The following is a 19,982-nucleotide window of genomic DNA, read 5'->3' as shown; positions in this document are numbered from 1 at the left end:
CTTTAAAACAACCACAAACACCGAAAGACAACCTCACCATTTTGGAAGGAAGTTTTGACATATCACACTTAGAAACTGGTCAAGGAAAAAGATCTGAAGGGCTGGCTATGGGTTCACACCCACAATTCCTGCACTCGGGGGGCTAATGGGAGGACTGGGTTCTGAGACAGCCTAGGCTGTATGATAAATTAACAGAAGCCAAAAAATACAGTATTATTAAGAAAAGTAAAATGTACAACCAACTAGAACATGAGGTTGAAAAACAAGAAAACTAGAGAGACGACTCAGTGGTTGAGCACACTTGGGACTCTTGCAGGAGCCCGGGTTCAGTTCTCAGCACCCACGTGACAGCTCACAGCCATCTGTAACTCTAGTTCCGGGGGACCTGATACTGCTTTCTGACCCCTACAAGCACCAAGTATGCATGTGGTGCGTATACATATACGCCATCAAACACTCATGTGCAAATAAATAAATAATAAATCTAAAAACTATTCTTCCAAGCAGCAAACAAACAAATGAAAACACTGCAGAGCCCAGGCAGTTTTACAGATAAATCTTGCCAAGAGGCAAGGAATGAAAAAATGTTGACAGTTTATGGTTCCTGGGACAGCAGGCCAAAGGGAATGAGTTGGGGGAATGAGTTGGGTTTTTTTATTTTAATAAACTGAACATGGTAGCACACACTGTAATCTCATCACTTGGCAAAGAAGGAAGTGGGGGCTGGAGAGACGGACGGTTCAGCGGTTCAGAGCGCTGGCTGCTGTTTCTGGATTCGATTCCCAGCACCCACATGGCAGATCACAACTGTCTAACTCCAGTTCCAGGGGATCTGACACCTTCACACAGACATACAGGCAGGCAAAACACCACTGCACATAAAATAAGAGCAAATCATTAATGTTTATAAAAAGAAGGCGGAAAGATTCGTTTAATCATACAGAGCTGCATAGTGGTTTCAAGGCCTGAGACCCTTCTTGGAAAGAGGAGGAAAGATTTACTGCCTCATTACTCTCTCTGAAGGCCATGTGTGAGCATGCCCAGCTTCTGGCTTCCCCATCAGCCCTGGGTATGTTGACGGAGTTCAAGTTCCAGGAATCAGAATGCATTGGTTGGATCTTCACCCTACCACCAGGTGTCTAATCCATTCCTTAATTCTAAAAAAAAAAAAAATCTACTTAAACATTTTTATGAGTATTAAATGAGATAATCCACATAAACTCCTTGATATAAAATGATAGCTTAATAAATACCATCTTCCACTGTTATCAGAATTGCATGCTTTGAATTTTGGCAATTTAATGGATGGAACTCTATCTCATTATTCAAATTTGTGTTATCTACACTGATGCAACTATATAAACTATTTTATAACAATCAGATTTTTCCAGGTCATTCTGTACACGTCTACTTTCTCTGCCTACTTTTCTTTTTCCTTTAATATTCTTAAAGTATTTTTATTAACTATGAGAACTTCAGACAATGTGTTTTGATCATACTCAACCCTCCCCAACTCCTTTTGGAAATACATTTTGTTAATTTTTTGAGAATTTCGTACATGTATTTTCATCATATCCACCCCTCCCCCTAACTACTCCTAGATCCACTCTATATCCATCCCTCCCTCCTTCATATCCTTCCTTTTTTAAAAAAAAACAATCCACCACGTCCACTCTGTTCAGCCCATAGACTCATGGATGAGGGACAGACCCTGACACCCTTAAAGGAGGCGGAGTCTCCCGCCTTGAGCAGCCACCAACTAACCTTACCTGGAGACCCTCAGCTGGGGGGGCTGCCCGTTCTTCTAATGATATATATATATATATATCTTCATTGAGAAAATTTTGTGTCACATGGGTGACCCGTATTTCATTCTCATGCTGTTAGCTTTTTATTCTGTTCATAAGAGATATATCACCAAGGTAATTATTTTTCACTTAGGTAGTTAGCCATACCTATCTTTATTTCCCTTGTGGCTTTCTTGACTTTCTTGGGGTTCTGTAACTCCAGACATACCCTAACACATTGTCACTTTTGCTCTTAAGGTTTGGATGCTGAATCCATACAAGTTTGATATGAAGGAGGGGTCTATTTTTGTTTCTTAGTGATGAGAGCTCAATTCTACTGGGAGGTTCTATCTTGTTTATTTATTTATTTAGTTTTGGTTTTTCCAGACAGGGTTTCTCTGTGTTGTTTTGGTGCCTGTCCTAGATCTCACTCTGTAGACCAGGCCAGCCTCAAACTCACAGAGCTCTGCCTGGCTCTGCCTCCTGAGTGCTGGGATCAAAGGCGTATGCCGCCACCACCCAGTGGGAGGGTCTATTTTAAAGTTCACCCATTTCCTATTGGATTAAGATTTTTAAAAAAATGATAAGGGGCTGGAGATGTAGCTAAGTGGTAGACACCGGCCTAGCATGTCTGAGGACCTAGGTTCAATCATACTGAAGAATAAAAGGGGGAAAATGTGGGTTGTCTGGCATTAAGAGATAGATTTGTTGTGAAATGATAAGCCAAAATAGCATAATATTAGCTAGAACAATGGGAGATCCATCTGAGATGTTAACATATGACGACAGCCAGAGTTTTCATTAAGTTCTTAAATTATTCCATGTCCCAAAAGGAAATGTTGTAACTCTGAGACTTACATAAGCATTAGGGATTGTCTAATTGTCACTGAAAACAGAAATTTTGAGAAAAGGTGGTCTGGTCAGTAATAAAAAGCAGACCAATGTCAGATCCACCCCAAGGGTCATGGCTCAACCCTGATCTCTCTTTCTCCTGCCTCATAAGTATTTATGGAAAAATCATTTATAAATCAAGCATCATTTATAATGTGTTATTTCTTCTGGCCACCTATGAATGCTATAATAATTCTATAAAATGAAGAATATTACCAAATGTCATTTTTGAGGAAAATGTACACATCTTTTTCTTGTTTCCTGGCAAGCAGAAGCCCTGCATTCCCTGAGGTAACATGTTTAAAGGCCGCTTGATTAACTTTCAAAGATGTCATTAACAGTCCGAGGCTTGAGTCTGGGCATTTTTCTGCCATTGTCTCTGAATTTCCATCTCACTTTTTTCAGAGGAACTGAGTACTGTGCCTCATCTAGAGTTGATTTTCACACTAAAGTAAAGGGCATATGATGTCACCCTCTTCCTCAGAAGGTCACAGCTTGGATTGGTTTTTAATGATTTTTCTCCACTTAACTACCCCCGAGAAGGCATTAAGAAGAAAAGTAAATTCAAAAATAGAGTCCCAGGACTGTACTTCTTTATTTTTCCTTCTGCTGTGTCCAAATACCCCAAAAGAAGCAAATTATGGGTCTGTTTTGGCCTCAATCTGAGGGGACACAGTCTATCAGGAGCAGAAGTCCTGGCAGCAGAAGGCTCTGTGGACGCAGTGTGTGCAGCTGGGGGGGGGCGCTCACCGCCTCACATCTTGGAAGAGCAGGAAGAAGAGAACACACAGGAAGTGTGGTGGGACTGTAAAAGCCAAGCCCAACTCCCAGGGACCAACTTCTCTGGAGCAGTTCCATCTTCCAAGCAGCACCAGCTGGGGACCAAATGTCCAGACACACAAGCCACCACCACCTTGGCTTAAGAAGTGAGAGGCAGGAATGAGTATGTGCTCCTGAATATGGCGCATATGAGGACCAGCCTTCAGGTACCCTAACCAAAGAGATGCAGACGGATCTACAATCGTGCAGAATGAGGTTTGTTGGAGGACCCATGTGCACAAATGTGGTCCTATGTATCCGGATGAGTGCATTCGGATGAGTGCATTCATGGGACAACACAAATGTGACTTCATCCTGTGTGGAATTTACCTGGCTTAAGATGGTATTAAAAAGTCAGGTACATCCACAGTCCCACAATAAAGTTCCACATATGCTTCTAATATTTTAATCTATTTGTGATTTGCTAGGAAAGTATGCAGGGGGGGGACGGGGGGGACAAGGTTGCTTAGGGACATTGTGAGGTTATGGTTTTAGATGTCTTCAGTCACATCAAACTATAACCATATAATCTCCCCTCCTTAACAGGCCCTTACAATCTCACATCCTACCTCCTCCTAGAATATGCCCTCAGCCTGCCAGGAGTTTGAGCATCATGTAGGCAGCATGTAGCAAGACCATTTGTCCAGCATGTAAACAGAATCCACAGCAATAGTTGAGGCGAATGCTCAAAATCAGACCAGAAACAGTCATGCAAACAGTTAATGACTAACTTCTACCCTGAGCCCCAAGAATCAAGCCAACAGCTCAGCCTGCCTCCTACACAAGGGATGTGATCAGGCAAGGCATAAACTTGTGTTCCAGAATATTCCTTTACACTGTGTGAAGATGTGTCACTGTGATTGGTGTAATAAAGAGCTGAATGGCCAATAGCTAGGCAGGAAGAGGTTAGGCGGGGCTTCTGGGGACAGAGAAGTCCCAGGGAAGAAAAAAGGCAGAGTCACCAGCTGGAAACAGAGGAAGCAGGACATGCGGAAGGAGAGGTAAAAGCCACGAGCCACGTGACAGCACGTAGATCAACAGAAGTGGGTTAATGTAAGTTATAAGAGCTAGTTAGAAACAAGCCTAAGCTAAGGCTGAACTTTCATAATTAATAGAAAGTCTCTGTGTTGTGATTTGGGGGCCGACGGTCCAAAAAAGCCTGCTACAAACGTGGGTTTGCCGGCAGTGCCGTCTCCAGGGGCAACAGGAAAAAACGGGGAGGCTCATGCTATGGGTAGAAAACATTCAGTGCTGACCAGGGTCTAACAAGAAGGGAAAGCTGTGTCATCCAATGGCACAGCTCTGGCAGCACCATCTCTTCTGAGGATGCAGTGGCAGTGCCGGGGGCTGGCGCAGTGGGGCAACTACCCACGCTGGCTGCTACCGTGGAGCTGGGTGTGCTGGGTGTCTGACTGTAAAGACGCGCGCGCACAGACTTGTGTGTTTGAACATGTGGTCCCTAGCTGGTGGCACTGTTTTGGGAAGTTGTGGAACCTTGGAGACGTGGATCACTGAGAGCAGGACTTGAAGGCTGCATCTGGCTCTGGTTCCGTCTCTGCTTCCTGGTTCTTCAAGCAGTTACCATATGATGGTCCACTGCTGTGGACGGAGCGTCCATTTGTCATGCCTTCCTGGCCATGGCAGACTCTTTCCTGAACTGTGGGCCAGAATAAGTCCTTCCTTAAGTAAGTTTCTGTGACACCATGTCACAATACCCAGAAATGCAACTAATCCACAACCCTTTTCGGGTAGGAGGGCCACCCCCTCTTGTACGTGTGACATCCTGTAAGAGTGTTACCATCAACAGGCAGCATGATGTCATCAACATAATGCAGCCAGGTAAGAGCAGAAGGAAGCAACCGTTGCCTTTACTCCCAAGAGAAGAGAGGCCGGCTTTGTCTGTCTAGTTTCAAAAGAGTTCAGATAACAGCATCCAGAAGAGCACACCAGAGCCAAGGAAGGATGCGACATTTTTCAGCAGTTGGGTAACGGTAGGTACCACAACATAGGTGGCATGACCTTATTTAGGTTGCTGTGTTCTACACTCTTCACATTCTGCCCATCAGGGGGGAATATATGGCTATAACTTGAGGTAACTACAGCCATCCTCAGGGGCAGCCACTGCTCCCACAATAACTCTAAAAGTTGTCCCTTTTCTCTTCAGAAACTGTTGTGTCTAAAATCTAAAAACAATTATTTCACTTTTACTGCCCCTCCCACTCCCAAATTTAAGAATTGTCTATGACAAGGAGACTGCTATGTTACTAGCTTATTCCACAATGGAAAGAAATGGAAGTTGCCTCTTCGAGTGCGTAAATCTATTTGCCCTAAGCTGAATGGCTCAAATACTATATATTTTCCCTTAGAATGAATAGGATGATTTGTGACATTCAGAGAAATTTTAAAACACAACTAAACTGTTATAATAATTAAATTGATCCCTGTCATAACTCATTAAACCACGGTGTATTGGGAGTTAGTAGTAATCTCCCACAGGACAGATCGGGTGACTGCAGCATGTGAGCATCTGATGAGGAGGCTTGCTTTCTTCCCTGCTGGGGAGATGCTTGAAGCCACACTCTATCTTAAACTGATTTGGTGAACTTGCAATTGAAAGAAAGGATTCCTGTGCTGACTCAAAGCAAAGACTCCTTTTTGTGAAATGAGTTAACACTTCCTAATATTTCTGTAAATATAGATTTTCATACTTTTGGTTGGCTTGCCATATTCTGTGAGAAATTTGTTTGCTAAGGCCAAGTGTGGGTGTGAATGCAGATGAGCGTTTGGGAAATAAATGAAAAAGAATGAGTTTACCCTAACCATGTCATAAACCCTGCTGGTCTGAGCAGAAGCCAGGAAGTTTGAGAAGGATAGTTTGAATGAGATGATAAATAACAACAAACACAGGATGGGAAATCAGTACACACACACACTCACTCACTCATGCACACACACACAAGCACAAAGGTACACAGACATAAGCGTACACACATAGGCAAACACACTGACACACACGTGTGCTCACACACACAGATGATCCTACACATAAACCAGGTTGAGTCTCTCCTGTGAAAATTTGCATATCCATTTATGATTTCAGCAAATACTTAGTGCGCACTGTGTGCCGGTTGCTACTGTAGGAGATGCGGCCACATCAGTGAACAGCAGACCTTTCATCCTAGCAGGGAGACTTTCAAACAGACACACATTAAATACAGCAAGATAAGGGTGACAGGGAATAGGAGGTGTGTGGATGATGTCTGTTTTAAGTGGGGCTGATGAGAATCTCCTTCTACACAGACCTAGAGAGGGCCCAGACAAAGAACACCATAGCAGAGACCTAAAGGAAGCACAGGACTGGAAGGACACAGCAAAGAACCGGACGGAAACACGTTGAAGGTGTTGGGGATGGGCAGGAAGAACACAGTGGTTAGAATGAAATCGAGGCACTGTGAGGTGCAAGAGTAAGCGGTGAGCACAGAAGGGCTGGACAGCATCCCATCAGGTGGCCCGATGGGCCACAGCAAGGAGCAGACTTCATTCTGAATGAAGCAGAAACCCTTTGAAAAGTGTTGGCCTGGAGGACACAATCTTACACTTGAGGAGGAGCATTCCGGCTCTTCTGCAGAGGAGAAACAGAGGTGAAGACCCATGCCATGGCTCTTGGCACAGTGCTGGTGAGAGGTGACAGATGGTTCGAGCCAAGCTGGTAGCAAGCGCAGCCACCAAAAGTCAGATTTTTTATATAGTTCAAAGGAAAATCTGAGGATATATGCTGGTGGATCGGGCAGGATGTGTGAGACACCAGGCTTGGGGCCTGAGATGACAGGAAGGATAGTAATGGTATCAGCAGTAAGAATTAGGGCGTTGGGGTCTGGCAAAGAAAATGAAGATTTCTACCTGAACTATTGTGTCTCTTCCTGGGTTTCCAGATGAGACGCTGTAATGTGGAATGAAGGTCTGGGTAGAGTTCTGAGGCACAGAATCTGAGAGGAAGGTACAAATACAGAGTCACTAATATAGAGACAGTATTTACTTATTGATGGGACCCAGGACATTGCACTGAGCTACATCCCCAGCCTAGAGATATCATCTAAAGTCATTGGATGGGATGAGACTGTCTAGCATTATGCCAGTATTTAGGGACAGGATGGGGAATATGCAGGTAAGAACACGGACACTAAGGCACAATTTCAGAGAGATCTGCTCCCATCTGCTGGATTGCTTGTACCCACCCCCAGTCTCTTCATGAGTAAGACAAAAATGATAATTCCCCGCTCCTGAGACAGATAGATGGGGTGATCACAGCCTGGCCTGGCAGTTGACTCCACAGCAAGGGAAAGCCATGCTTCTTTTCCCCTGGTGGCCTTTTCGTCTCTGTTCTTTGTGTTGAACACCATAGGACCACTTTGGATCATTTCTAAAGGAGCTTTGAGATGATGAGGAATAAACTTGTTCTCCAGCTCCCGGGAATATCCACGTTTAATGTCACGGTTCTAAGGACAGGTTTGTGTTGAAGGTGGAAAGGCTGGTATCTGTGAGGGACAGCTGAAGCAGGGTTAAGATAAACAGGCCGCTTGAGAGAATGCAGTGGACACTGGACTGTCCCTCGGATCCCTTGTCTCCCAGACCTGGGAGTGTTGAAAACTGATGTTCTCAACTGACTATTTCCCTCAATGTCAGGCCTCCTGCCCAGCAGTAGCCTATCCTTAGCAATTAGAAAATGAGGGGAATTAAGTCTTGACCTCCTTTCCTCCAAACAGAACAGGTTCTGAAGGGTTGTCTGGGTGCCTGGCTCTGCTTGGAGGAGCAGCTAATGCATGGAATGCAGGCTGACCTCCTCTGCTCACTCTTGCTTTGCAGACATTTGTCCCAGGAATGTCCCCCAATAAGCCTTCTGTGTGTACATCTCAAGGGTCTTGCAATCCACTCCTCAGTGTTGGTGAAGAGAAATGATTGCCACAAATAAGTTCTGAAATGAGAATTTGAGCCGGCTCACTCACTGGTGAGCTGTCTATGAGAACCTTGGTAGGTTTTCTAGAAAAATGTAGCAGTCATTGTTAAAAACCTATAACTAGATCAAGTCCTAATATAGCCCAGCTGGAAAAGTGCTGGACCTACAAAAAGATGGACGGAACGGCAGAACCTATACACTGGTGGGATTTAGGAGAACATGCGTGGGACTAAATCTTAAGAGTACTAAATCAAGTTTTGGGGTGTGGGCGGAACACGAGATTTGCTAAGAGAACGTTTATTAGCCAGCTACTGCTGTACAATACCACCACAAACGTAGCGGTTTAAAACAATGCAGTTGTGTTGTTAAAGCTTCTGAAGGTCTAGAACCCTGGCACTGTCTGTTAGGTGAGTCTGTCATCGAGGCTGCAGTGTAGGCTGAGAGCTTGCGTGAGAACTTGGCTAGGGAAGGGCAAACCTCTAAGCCTGCTTGGCTGCTGGCAGGATTCAGACCCTTGTAGATTGTCTAACTGAAGGCCTTGGTTTCTTGATGGCTATTTGCCAGAGGCCACCCTTGGGGCTTTGCTACCTGTCCTTTTGGGGGCCACTCGAACCATGGCAGCTTACTTCTTCAAAGCCAGTAAAGAAGTAGTCTTCCAGCAAGACTGATGATACAATCTCAGCTGCACCCCCACCCCCCTGGGGCCCCCATCTTGATATGTGTCTCAACTACAGTTGAACAGAGGGCTCACATGACATGAACACAAGATTCAGGAAAGGAGCCTCCCGAGACTATTACCACACAGTTTACTGTTACAGGAACATGCTCCTACAACGCAGAATTGAATGCCCTGGCAAGTTCCCTAAGAAGTAATATTAACCTGACTCTCAGCAAAAGCAAGGGCCCAGATTACATGAACACGGGACTTGCAGAGGTTTTTGTGACAGATAGTTGAAGGAACCAGAAGTTCAGACCACCAGCATGCAGAGTGTGAAGCGGAAACCCTGCCATACTGTTCTCCAGGAGAGCCCAAGAGTCCTTCTCTACCCAAGTGACACTTCACAGCCTGAGAGGGAGGTGCTGAGCATCTGCTCACAGAAGCCATGGCACCAAGCCAGGACCATCAGCCTGCGGCCTGCAGGAAGGAGGTGGTTGTGGAAGCGGTGAGAAGTGGATGGATGAAGGCATGACAGGGTTTCCTGTCCGGATGAGTGTGGGATGAGAGAGAACCAGAGGAGCAGAGTATGCCTGAAGGCTCAGGGGCTGAGCAAAGAACAAAGAAACATTAAAGAGCAGGAAGAAATTTAAGGAAGGTAGATTTGTAGAGAAACGCAAGAGTTCTGTTGTCCACAGTCACATATCTGTTAGATACTCAAATAGAGATGTCAATGGGCCACTGGGTATATGAATCTGGAGTTTAGGAGAAAGGTCTAAACAAGCATTATAAATGAGATAGTTATCAGTGTGTGGATGAATGGACCTTCCACATGGATTACATCATCTAGCGAGTATGTATAAAGAAGGGGCCTGAGATACTGGAACCTCAGGGCATCTCAACATTATGAGGCTGAGGACAGGAAGGATCCAGGGAATACTGGGGATAGGGGGAGCATACTATAACAAGATGAAGGGTTCAGGGAATAATGGGGGCACACTACAAGGAGGGTTGGTTGGTAGGATATGTGATTTTGTGAACTTGAGTTGGAGGTTATAACCCAGGTAAACCACTCCTGATTACACACACACAGGACTCTAAGTCAACATACCACAGAAATGGGTATACATCTCAAGTTGTGGAATCAGTCTGAACAAATGAATTGATAAAGCAAACGTCGTGTGTATACACAATGGGTTGGGGATGTGGGTCAGTGGCTAAGGCACTTGCCAGGCAAAGAGTAACAAACTGAGTTCAGTTCTCCAGATTCCACATAAAAGTCAGGCAGGCGTGATAGCCACCTGGAACACCAGAATTAGACAGTAAAGACAGAGGGACTCTAGGACAAGTGGGATAGCTAGACTGCCAGAATTAGCAAGCTTTGAATTCAGTGAGTGGCCCTGCCCCAATAAAAAAGTGAGGAGGAATTGAAGAAGATTTCCTACATCCGTTTTGGACCTTCACATACAAGCAAGTCATTCACAAACATATGTATGCCCATATATGTATAAACATGAATGTACATACACTGAAAATACATAAACATGCAAAAAATGAAACAGAAGGATGAATGAAATTATGCCATTTACAGAAAGATGAATGTAACTGTAGGTCATTTTTGTTTGTTTGTTTTGTTTTTTGTTTCTCAAGACAAGGTTTCTCTGTGTAGTTTTGGTACCTGTCCTAGATCTTGCTCTGTAGACCAGGCTGGCCTCAAACTCACAGAGATCCACCTGCCTCTGACTCCCGAGTGCTGGGATTAAAGGCATACAACACCACAGCCTGGCTTGTAGGTAATTTTTTAAAAAAGATATAATTAGTCAGACCCAAAAGACACATACCACTTCCTGTTGTTTTCTCTCATTTGTGGATCCTAGATTTTATAAAGATTATATAGATATATAAAATTTACATACCATATAGATGTATATGACAGGAGCAGGAGCAAGACTGTCTGAGGAACTAATGAAAACAGGAGACAGAAAAGGGAAGGACTGGAGGTAAATATGGACAGAGCACATGATGTACTTGTATGTCCTTATGAAACTGGCCACTGGAGACAATGGGTATACACCAATACCAGTGTGTATTTGAAAAGGGAGAATGAGAATCATTTCCTAGGTGATGTCACTCACTCATGTGGAAGATCTGTACACATCCGTAGACCGACTCTCATGTTTATAAATCCCCCCAACTCTGAAATAGTATAGGCAACGGTCTGCTCACATCTCTGTTTAGATATCTAACAGAAATCCTATGGAAAGGAGTGTGGCAAGACAAACAGTACAGGAATGACTGACTGCCAGGGCACAGCCAGGGTTCGGACAAGTCACAGAGAGGTCAGAGGGCAGGCTGTGAATGCAGCGGCTTCACTAATGAGGACCTGTGAGATCCCGCCTCGCTCCCTCTTTCCCATGGTGAGCCACCAAAGACGGCGGTGATTCTAGAACGTTCTGTCCAGCCCCCGCCCCATCTCCCAAGACTGCCAAACGTGGGTGAAGCATCAGGCTTAGAACATGAGAGACCGAGGTCAGAGGCAGGCACATGGACGGAGGGGCTAGTGACAAGGAGGAGCTGGACTTGGGGAAGAGAGACAATGGTGGAAGCGGAGTTGGGAGAGAAGCAGATGGGAGAATTAGTTTAAAAAGAAGTTTAGATTCTTCTGGGAGCTTGGAGGAGGGAGAAGAGGGAAGAGAGATGAGAGTCTGGCAGACATTATCACTTACACTCTCTTGCCCATCGGGAAGCCTGGGAACAAAGGCCAGGCCTTTCCAATCATTTCTTTGTTCAGTCTGCTTTTTATTCTTCATTTCCAGGTTTAGGGGCCAGGCTTGTAGGAATTATCTAGGGTAGGGTGGGGTTTAAGTTAAAGACACTTAGGATTCCAGATTCTTTTTGTTTGATTTTTGAGACAGGGTCTCTCTGTATAGCCTTGGCTGTTCTGATTTTTGTTTGTTTGTTTGTTTTTGTTTTTGTTTCTCAAGACAGGTTTTCTCTATATACCTGCCGTGGCTGTCCTGGAACTCGCTCTATAGACCAGGCTGGTCTTGAACTCATGAAGATCCGCCTGCCTCTGCCTCCCTAGAGCTGGGATTACAAGCCCAGCTCCTGATTCTTAAATTAAGTCAAGATAATCTCATTCAAGTCAAGGTCTGGATTCCTAGAAGAAGCAGAAACCAAGTGGACAATCATCAGAAATACTTCCGCAGAATGTTTAACCAACACATCCGTTCATCAGCTTTTCCATTGATCCATGAGTGCAAACAGTCCCATTTCTCATTCATTGCCAACACCTACAGGAAAGATTTCTCACCCATTCGGCAAGGTGCCTGGCTGTGCCACTCACTGCCCGCTGTGAGGGAGAGCCAAGCGTTGTGTGTCTGTGCTGATAAACAATTTCACAGAAGAACACTGTGACCGGTCCCCGGGTCCAGTACCCATTGTTCCCCAGCCGACTCTGTTTTTCCTACAGTTAAGCTGGCAATTCTTTCTAATCTGGAAGGCTTGAAGACGTATCTCATTGCTCCGGCTGCCTCTCTTGGACACCTGTCACGTAAACATCTCTTGTACACTGGGCAGTTCTCCGCTCTATGGTGAACTGTGTATATGCCTTGCCGACTCCCCTACTTAGAATCTACCCCGTTTTCACTGATCATGTAAAATATTTACATATGATTCCTGACTAGAGAAAGAGTCACCATCATCAAGTGTCCCTGTCACCTGAGAGCAGTCTGGAAGGGGCAGGCCACTTTCTGCAGCCACGGGCCGTACAGATTGTCCTTTTGTCTCTTAGTCCTCAGCATCCTATGGTATGAAGACAGGTGACAGAGGAGGAAAACCTACATCCAGAGGAGAAAACAAGAGTTTTCCAAATCTCTCAGCCCACTGCGCAGATCCCCAGCCTCCACCCCGTCCCACCTGCCACCCTCCCCCATGCGGGTGGTCTCCCTGCCAGGCCTAAAGGGATTATCCGGGATCAATATCTGAAATAGCTGATTTTTTTTGTCTAGCTGGAGTTAAGTTTATAAGCTTTTTTTTTTTTTATTTAACCACCAAACACCAGAAATAAAAACCTGGAAGGTCGCCAACTTGACTCTGCGCCAGGGCCCTCCCTTGCCGAGGAGAGGCCATCCGCCCCAGTTGCTTTCCGAGAGCTGTTGACAATTCCTTTCAAAAGCCGAACAACCCCTTCACTTCTCAAATTCTTCAAGGGAGTAGTGCAGCCCCCGAGTGATTCCTAGAGATCCTGTCTTCCCTACTCGGCTCCTGAGACCTGAGCTTTTGCTGGAACGGGGAGCCTCCGGAGGCCTGGAGCTCCGCGTGACCTGGGCCCCAGTTCTGGTACTTTCCTAGGGGGATTTTCAGTCTCTGCAAATGTTAAACAAGGTCCCGTGGTGGGTCAGGGGTGGCAGTGCAAGGATCAGAGCATCTGAGGTTCGGTCTCTGTGATGTGGGGGAGGGGTTTCATCGTACTAATCCCCAGTTAAGGACCAATTCTGTAACACACACACACACACACACACACACACACACACACACACACACACACACACACCGCTACAGAATTCACAGTCCAGTGATAAAGACAGACATGGAACAAATAATCCTATAACCAAACTTCAATAGTTACACTGTGAAAATTTTGTTTAGTCAGGTGGGAACAATTCTGTGGCTTTGTGTCTAAGTTCCTTTTCTTTGAGAGGATCAAAGAAACATCAAGGGAGTTTTGGTGGCGTCCCTTTCCCCTGCCTCGTACACTCGGGGACGGGCCATCCTGAGAAAACAGCACAGACGTAAGACCTAAGGAGAGGGCTGGAGGGAGGCTGGGCAAACCCGAGTTCTGTTCTCCTCATCCTCCTGCTTGGGAAGCTGCTGGATTCAGCCCTGACACCCTCACAACACCGCGTCAGCTCTAAGCACTGTGGGGCTGGGTCTCAGGAACAACCTTTGCCCCTTGTTGGCCTTGGACGTGATTTCTGAGCGAGCTCTCCCTGACCAGGACCTTTAGGGCTCTTCCTCTGGCTCCTCCTCTCCCATGCTCAGAACTCATGTTCCAGATGTTCTCAGCTGGCAAGCATCTGAGACGTGTCTCAGCATCTTGTGATGTGTTCCTGAGCCCCTGGGCCTTGTGTGCAGTGAGTCACTGGCTCTGACTGCACTCCTGATTCATGCTCCTGGGTCCTTGGCCCACAAACCAAGGTCCAACCAGGCCTGCAGGGGACCCTTGTCCATGAGGCTCTCCTTCACTCTGTTCTAGCCTTTTTCTCTGCACTGGTTCTTCTTCAGTCCTCTGGTAATGGGAGGTCTAAGCACAGCCCCGCCTCTGGACTCTCTGAAGTGGTCCTAACTTCTGCAGTTCTAGGTTACAAGACTTGGCCCAGCTGGGAGCCCCGTCAAGGCAGGGCTATTGCTGTCACGTCCAGCTCAGGCAGTGGGGGGAGCGGAACCTCTCACCACAGCATGGTTGGGATCCTGACAGGGCCGCTCCTCAGCTAAGCGGCAAGCTTTCTGTGCCTCAGATCCGTCCTCTGTAAAATAGAAGCGCCTGGCTCCTAAGAATTACGAAGATAAAATGAGCTGAAGCATACAGATCCCTGCGGATCCCTGGGATGTTGTTATTAGCAGTGGCCCTTATCCCCGCTTACCCGGATTCCACAGGGCAGCTTTCTCCAGCTTCAGGTTGATGATGTGGGTTTTTGTGAGAACTATCTCTTCCTGCTTCCTCTTGGTACTTACTTCCCCATAGCATCGTCCCTTCCTTTTTAAAGTTACATTTTATTTCTCTCTCTCTCTCTCTCTCTCTCTCTCTCTGTGTGTGTGTGTGTGTGTGTGTGTGTACATGTGCATGCACGTGTGGAGGCCAGAGGACAACACTCAAGAGGCATTTCTCTCCTTCCACCATGTGGGTCCTGGGGAATCACTCAAATCCTGGGCCCTGGTGGCAAGTGCCTTCACCACCGAGCCAACTTACGGGCTGCAAACAACAGCCTCTTCTCTTCCTCAGACCAACAGCTGCTGTGTGCAGGTGTTGGGGCTCTGATGACCTGGGTTTGGATTCAAGCTCGGTCTATTCGCAACGTGGACCTCAGCTCACCTCACAGGAAACTATTCATCGTGGCTCCAAACTGAAGCGGCCATGAGGAAGTCGCTTCCCTTCAGGCAGGGCCTGTTCCTGCAGCAAGCCTTCATCAGCCAATATTGCCAGCAGCTGAGAACTTCAACCTAAATGAAACAGTCCCAGTGGATGGAAGACTCAGGAGGCAAGGTGGTGAGGGAGACACGGGCTGGGAACAGAAAGCTGGGCCCACACACCTTGAAGCCAAAGTAAGGGACTGGAGGTTCACTGTGGGGTGGATTTTGACCAGTTTTTAGGCCCAGAGACACCAAATGTAGCAAAGGACTGTTGGGGAAGCACCTGAGGGTGGAGGAGGTGGAGTATTCCCCAAACAGGGCAATTCCTTGTTCTGGATGGTGGGATCACCCCTTCCCCACACCACTCATGTAACCGTAGTTATCAGATACCAAGAGCCTAGGCAGGGGACAAGAGAACTTTCTAGAAGGATACGCTAGAACAAGAGACAAGTCCCAGTGGTTGGCTTGGGGACTCTTAAATAAAGAAGTCCAGTTAGTCACCTTACCAAACCCTGATGAAGATCACCAGGCAACAAAAGCCGTTCACAGTCGTAGCCTGTGATGAGGTATTCAACACCACACTCAGAACATTATCAGTCAGTGATGGTCCTTGTGTACTTGAATAAAAACTTAGCATAAAAGACTGATGAAAACGATTGTTCATTTTTGTATTTTTCTTATGTCATTTGCCTATCAATATTATTAATAAATATATTTTAGATGCTATAGTTTGAATGTGTACCCCAGAGGTAAGTGCTGGAAGCTTAAACCCCAATATAATGGTGCTAAGAGGTGAAGCCTTTTAGCAGGTGATGAGGTCTTGAGGGTTGTGCCTCTGTGAATTGATCAATGTCACTGTGGTGGGAGTGGGTCAATGTTGCCCGTGTAGACCTGTGGCAAAGGTCGATCAGTTCTCAGCTTGTGGCGTCTTCTGCCATGCTACGTGCAGAACAGGCTCTCAGATCTGCCCTGTGACCTCCGGCTCCCCAGGCTCTGGGGTTGAGTAAGTCTCTGCTGGTTACAAGCTTTCTGGCCCGTGACAGCAGGAGATAGCCCAAGGAAGAGAGCATGCAAACACATATTTCAAAGTTTTTCACAGACATTTGTGCACAGCTTCAGAAGGTCTCAGGATGTGGCCCCCCTCTTACAGAAAGAAAACTGAAGCCCTGAGGAGGGAGAGACCCAGCTGGCTCTAGAACCTTCTGGTGATGGATGAAGGCAGAGAAAACCCAGCCAGATTCTCCACCTGTCTTCATGACCTCTCAGCTCTACCCCTACCCCCCCACCCCCCCACCCAAACTCCCAAGCTGCGTTTCACACAGGGTCCTCATGTTTGGGAATTATAGGGGCTATTTCCCACAGTTTGCAGAGTGTTTTGAAGATGGAGGACAAACAGCTGAGAGGATTTTAAGCTAACTTGAGAACTCGTAAGATTTTGTGCTACAGTTTGTCAAGTCCTCTGTTAACACCTTGCAAATCTTTATCACACGGTGCTCAGCTATACTGGGTCTATGATTCAAGCCACAGTCAAAAGGATTAGTGAAGCCCTGTCACGGAGTGAACGCAAGCCACTGGCCTCTCCACACACCACAGCAGGCCGTCACTTAAAAAATAGATTTTTAAATTGTATCACACTGAGTTGCATCAAGTCACATTCATGCAGGTATAAAATGCTCTGTGAGGATATTCACCCCATTCACAGCCGCTCCCTCCTCCCATTCATCCTCCTTTTGGCCCCTGACCCCCTAGACAGCCTTGTCTCTACTTTTACATCATCTGTACAAATATGATTTCACATGTCTCCATAAAAAGCTAGGATCTTGCAAATGAGAAAACTGTGATATTTGTCTTTCCGAGGCATATTTAATTCATTTAATGTGATGATCTCTTGCTTGTATCCATTTCCTTTATGTGACACAATGGGATAGCTTCATTCTCCCTCATGACCGAGAAAGACTGTACTGTGTGTAGCGACCACATCTCTCTGTTGGTCAATGCCAAGCGCCGCAGTAAACAGTGAGTGCAGGCGTCTCTTTGGGGTGTTGCCTTGGAGTCTTCAGAGGTAAGCACCCAGGAGCGGCAGGACTGGGTCACGTGGTACATCTATTTCTAATTTTTGAGAACCCTCCATACTGACTGCTACAGTGGCTGGACTAGTTTACATTCTAACCACCAGTGATCAGGCTACCTCCTTGTCCACATCTCCCCCGGGCATTTATTGTTCTTTGTTTTTGTAACAACTGCCATTCTGACTGAGGCGACAGACTCCGAGTGCATTTTTGTACGTACGTCCGTCTTTCTGTGTGTACATTTGCATGTGTGCCACAGCACACTCGTGAGGGCGGGACTGGCAGGAGTCACACACATCGGGGGTGCCGTGGGTTGAACCCAGGTCGTCGGGCTTGGAGGCAAGTGCTTCTACCCAGTGAGCTATCCCAACGGACCTCAGTGTGGGGCCTCAGTTTGCATTTCTCTGACGCCTGCCAAGGCTGAGCAGTTTTATTTTTTTCATGTGTTCATTGGCTGAACTTCATCTTTTGAGAACTGCCTGCCCATTTCATTGACCTGTTTATTAATTGGGTTGTTTAATTTCTTATTATATGATTTTGAGCACTTTGTATATGATATTAGTTCTCCGATTTTCCTCCCATTCTGTAACCTTCACCCGTTCACTGTTTCCTTTGCTTTGCAGAAGCTTTTTAGTTTCATGAAGCTGCGTCTGTCTGTTGTTGGCAGTGAGTCCTGTCCTTGCCGGTAGTCGGTGCAGCCACTATAATGTTTACCCTGGTCCTCTGAGACCCTGGTTTCTGATGATGCTTCTGACTCACAAAAGAGATGAACAATATGTGAATTGTCGTGGGGCAACTTTTACAAGCCTCCTGCTGTTCCCACTTTAGCATCTTGATATCAAGACTGTGTGGTCTGTAACAGGAAATTTGCAGACGGAGTGAACGGGGCTCTAAGCTCTAGAATGTAAACTGAAGGAAGGGACGAAGGGACCCGAGGCCTCGGTAGGATTCCCTCCTGATGGGGGACAGGGGGCCTTGGACAGGATTCCCTCCTGATGGGCACCTCTTTGTCCAGAATACATGTGAGCTAAGGTGTCTCATTGACTTAAGTGTCTAGATTTGTCTGGTGTCTCCTGTGGCCTGGAAGGCTGGCGAACTGCTGGACACTGGATTTTCATCTTAGCTTATTGTTTCTTTTCCTTTAGCAATGTGCTCCAGCCACCTAACAATGGATCAGACAGATGTCTCAAGCTGCTAGCCAGAGGAGAGTAGATTAACTTTCAGTGTAGAGAAGAGAGGTTTGAAACTGTGGAGACACAGTTCTGAGCCTCCAAAGAGCAAATCCCAACAGCATCAGCAGGAGGGCAGCTCTGATGATACGTGTGTCACACATCATGAGAAACCTGTCATTAAATTGTCCCTGCGAAGTAAGTACCATTAGCCTCACTTCACACAAAAAGAGACTGAGGACCAGAGTGGAAAGTTACTAAGTCTCAAGGTAGATTTCTCCAGACCAGAGCAACCAAGGATTCTAGGGTACCGAGTTCTGAACTTCTTTCTACACCGAAGGCTCAAACTCTGGAACACTCTGGAGGTTGCATTCTCTACTTCTAAAACAGTAGATTCCCCAAACTATTCACCAAGTAAAGAACCATACTGCTCAGCCCAGGTCAGGGTCAGGTGACTCGATTCTCTGCAGGCCAGGGAGATCTGGAAGCTGTCACAGATGGCCTGTCATGTTCTACCATCGAGTCACACCTCAAATACTTGCTTAAAATACAGCCGGGGGAAGAGTATGCAACAGGATGTGAGAGGGCTCAGTGAGGAGGCATGCTTGCTACTAAGCCCGGTGACCTGAGTCTGATCCCTGAGACCACACTGTGGGATGAGAGAAGTGACTCCTGTGAGTTGTCCTATAAGTGCTCAGTGGCACCCAAGAACACAAACACACACAGCAAGCACACACCCACACATACAATAAGTGTAATAAAAAATGTAGATAAAATGATACCTAGAATTCTGCCAGCAAGACATACATATTTATGCATTGAAAGGGGCATCCCGGAGAAAGCACATTAGAATACCAACGCAATTATCTTTATGTGGCAAAAGTATGGGTGATTTTAGCATGCTGACAAGACCCCACAAAGAGCTCCCAGTGGGCCTTCCAGGGATCTCTATCACAATTGCTGTCCTAAACAAATTTTATAAAAACTCAAATTTATTTTGTCTTCACTTGCTAGCCAAATTATTAACCATCCTAGTAAAAATATTACGTGAAACCACCTTGTAATTCCTGGTCTTGATCTCACCGGGGCCCCAAACTCACTCCTTATCCCTCACCCTCCTCAGGCATCACCCTGATGACCGGCAAGCCAGGCCTGCTCGACAGAGTGACCACCGCTGAGGAGGGACAATTCTACACCAGCTTGACCCCTCTGACTTTGGGGTCCTGGGAAAAGGAGCCTGAGCCCACCCTCCCCGGGAGGGACGCCCAGGGATGGGACGCCCCTGCAGCTCTTGCTCCCAGGCCAGCCTTATCCCTGCTGAGGGGCCAGGGCTTCCTGCCAGGAAGCCCTGGGCCTGCACACAAAGGGGGTTATCAGTTGCCATCAGGGCATTAGGACCACGGTGCCATACTCTCAGTGGCCTGGCCTTTCCTGCGTGAATCTTTACTTCCAGAAAACCTTATTTCAGTCTTTCTAAAATGGAAGCCCTTCCACTTCCTGCCCACC

Source organism: Peromyscus leucopus, chromosome 10 (assembly GCF_004664715.2).
Source record: "Peromyscus leucopus breed LL Stock chromosome 10, UCI_PerLeu_2.1, whole genome shotgun sequence".
NCBI lineage: Eukaryota > Metazoa > Chordata > Mammalia > Rodentia > Cricetidae > Peromyscus > Peromyscus leucopus.
The sequence above is the reverse complement of the archived record's forward strand: the minus strand, read 5'-3'. Positions refer to the sequence as shown.